The sequence below is a fragment of the Papio anubis genome, chromosome 6 (genome assembly GCF_008728515.1).
Source record: "Papio anubis isolate 15944 chromosome 6, Panubis1.0, whole genome shotgun sequence".
In the NCBI taxonomy this organism is placed as follows: domain Eukaryota; kingdom Metazoa; phylum Chordata; class Mammalia; order Primates; family Cercopithecidae; genus Papio; species Papio anubis.
The window spans coordinates 156,549,146-156,552,756 of NC_044981.1; the positions used below are offsets into that span (position 1 = coordinate 156,549,146).

Genomic DNA, 3,611 nt, shown 5'->3' on the forward strand with positions numbered 1-3,611 from the left:
TTGAGGTATAAAATTTACATATAGTGAAATGCACAAATCTTTGTTATTGAGTTTGGCGAGTTTTGATAAATGCATACATCTACATTGGCTATACCTCCAAGATATAGGATGTTATCTTCACCTCAGAAAGTTCCCTGGTGCCCTTTCCTAGTCAATCTGCCACTTCTAGTAAAAAATGATCAGATTTCCATCGCCATAGACAAGTTTGCCTCTTTCAGAACTTCATATACGCATATGGATTCAGATAATATATATGTACTCTTTAGTGTCCGGCTCCTGTCACTCAGCCTTATGCTTCTGAGCTTACCCATGTTGTTGTATGCAACCGTATCTGTGGGTTGCTCCCTTCTGTTGGCAAATAATATTCCATTGTTCCATGGTATGAATGATCTTCACTTTGTTGATCCAGCTTCCAGCTGATGGACATCTGAGCTGCATCTAATTTTTATTTATTTTTATTTATTTTATTTTATTATTATTATTTTTTGAGATGGAGTCTCGGTCTGTCGCCCAGGCTGGAGTGCAGTGGTGCGATCTCAGCTCACTGCAACCTCTCCCTCCCTGGTTCAAGTGATTCTCATGTCTCAGCCTCCTGAGTAGCTGGGATTACAGGCGCGCCACCATGACTGGCCAGCTTTTGTATTTTTAGTAGAGACAGGGTTTTGCCATTTTGGCCAGGCTAGTCTCCAACTCCTGACCTCCGATGATCTACCCACCTTGGCCTCCTAAAGTGCTGAAATTATGGGCGTGAGCCACTGCGCTCAGCCCTAATTTTTATTTTTGTAAATAAAATGGTCAGGAGCATTCTTACACAAGGCATTTTGTGGCTATAGGCTTTAATTTCTGATGGATAAATATCTAAGAGTGAAATTTCTGGGTCGTAGGATAGACATGTGTGTAATGTGGACGAAACTTCCACGGTTTCCCGAAGTGGCTGTGCTATTTATACTCCCTCCAGAGCTACGTTAGAGTTCTAATTAGTCTACATTTTCACCAACATTTGGTGTGAACAACCTTCGTACCCACATTTTGGTAGGTATGAAATGGTATCTCATTACAGTTTTAATTGACCTTCCTCTGATGATTAATGATATTGAATACTTATTATTATTATTATTATTTTGAGATGGAGTCTTGCTCTGTCACCCAGGCTGGAGTGCAGTGGCGCTATCTCAGCTCTCTGCAACCTCTGCCTCCCAGGTTCAAGCGATTCTCCTGCCTCAGCCTCCTGAGTAGCTGGGATTACAGGTGCCTGCCACCACACCCAGCTAATTTTTGTAATTTTTAGTAGAGAGGGGGTTTCACCATGTTAGCCAGGATGGTCTTGATCTCCTGACCTGGTGATCTGCCTGCCTTGGCCTCCCACAGTGCTGGGATTACAGGCGTGAGCCACCGCGCCTGGCCAATATTGAATACTTCTTCATGAGCTTCTTGGCCATTTGCGTATCTTCACTTATAAAATATTTGTTTAAGACTTTTGTCCATTTCACACACTCACAAAAAAACACTGTATTGTCTTTTCTAAGTTGTAGGAAGTCTTTATATATTCTCGATACAAGTCCTTTGTCTGATACACGTTTTGGAAGAATTTTCTCCAAGATTGTGGCTTGCCTAGAAATTTTGTGCCTTTGATGAACAGGCATTTTTACTTTTAATAAAGCCCATTTAATCAGATTTTTTTTTTTTTTAACAGTTAATGCTTTCTGTGTCCTAAGAAATCTTTGTCTGTCTCAGTATCGGGAAGATATTCTCTTGCTCACTCTAGAAACCTTGTAATTTAGCTTTTGCACTCACATCTGTGATCCCTGTCAAAGTCACTCTTGTGTACGGTGTGAGGTAGCAGCTGAGGTTCACTTATTTCACTGTGAATATTCATCTGCTTTACAAAGACTTGGCTTTCCTCGTTGAATTGTTTTGTCACCCTTTTTGAAAGTCATCTTGTCAAATGTGTGTGTCATAACTGTGCTCATTATTCTATTTCATTAATCTATTTGCCTATTCTTTTGCCAACACCAGCCTGCCTCGGCCTCCCAAAATGCTGGGATTACAGGCATGAGCCACTGCGCCCTGCCTACACTGTCTTAATTACTGTAGCTTTGTAATACATCTTGAAGTCAAGTGGAGTATCATACTTTAACTTGAAATCCCCCTTTAATAAACTATAAAGCTTCAGACATCTATCCTACTTCCCAAATCAGAGATACCATAAAGTATCTATGGGTGTGCACCACCAGCCATTTATTCTCATATTAAGCTGTGAGCGCCGTGAACGTCATGAAGTCCCTTTTGCTGTGAATTTATTATGAGCACATACTTTTGAACATCTCCCACTCCACAATTATCTCCAAACTTGTTTCAAGAAAAAACTTTCTAGTATGGTGTTCTGGATTTAGAAAAAGGAGAAAAATGAGATTAAAAAAAGAAGAGGAGAATGAAAATGAGTTTATACTTTACAGCTTTTACGCCCTAGGTATAGGTGGGGATTGCGCACTCTGGAGTCAGTCTCTCCTTGCTCTGACAAGAGTTAGGGCAAGTTACTTAAACTCTGCAAGCCTCACTTTCCTTATCTGTAAAATGGGGATAAAATATTGAGCACTTAAGAAATGTCCTTGTGACTCCTGGGGACAAAAAAAAACACACACACAAAGGAATTTTGAGGCTTTCCTCTATAGCTATATTAATCCAGATGGTGCTGAACGGGAGGAGGGACAGACGGGAATACACACACCCGAAGCGCAGATGAGCTCTCAGATCATTTCGAGCGAGTCATCCACAAAGTGCTCGTACATTTTCACCTGTGACTCAATGCGAACTTTCTCTAGGGATGTCCCTATGAGCAAGATCATCTGTCCTGGGCAAAGGGTTCTGGCACTGGTTTTCCTCAGGGGCCCTTTTTACAAAGATTCCCAGGGAAATAGAGGAGAGGAAGGGAGGAAAATTAGTTGGGGTAAAGGTATTTTCCCAAACCGTCAGAGCGTGTGAGCCTCTTCAGGCAGACCCGATCTCCTCCTGGGGGTGGAGTGTGCTCCTCTCCTCTTCCCTCCTTCCCCACCCTGCCCAGGCACCCGGTGCCACCCCTGCCTCCTCCCCATCTTTATTATGTTGCCCCAGGCTGCCTCACACCATGCTCGGTTTATTTTCTAATTATTTTCTCCTGCTGCAAACTTTAGCCAGCCCTGTAGATGTGATATCTGGTGATTCTGGGGAACTTAGAGAGGCATTTATTTATTTTCTTATTTATATGAGCTATATTAGTTGGGAGTTCTCCTTTTGGAACTAGTGAGGTCTAGTTTGTCCACTGTGATGATCTCTGGGGCGGCGGGCACCATCCCAGGCTCTCCTGCAGGAGGGAAGCAGCTCCCTGAGCCTCGCCCTGCCCCTCAGTGGAAGGGCTGTCCTGGATTAGGGATGCCCGACTCTTTCTGGGCCACTTCACATCCTCCTCATTGTTCCGCAAAGGCACTTGTGCCAGATGAGAAGTCTCCTTTTGGGCAGATTCCTGTGATTGAGGGGAGGTTGGGGGTGGGGCGGCTGGGGGCTGGAAGCAAAGCCTCCCACATGATGAGTTCTTGTCTGCAGCCATGCTCTGGGCCCTTCCCAGGGTGCGTCTT

General features: G+C 43.7%; 1 protein-coding gene across 1 annotated transcript in view; it reads right to left on the reverse strand.

Annotated features, from left to right (window-relative positions):
* Positions 1-3,611, reverse strand: part of LOC101003608 (mas-related G-protein coupled receptor member H-like) — a 41,655-nt gene that overhangs the window by 37,549 nt on the left and 495 nt on the right.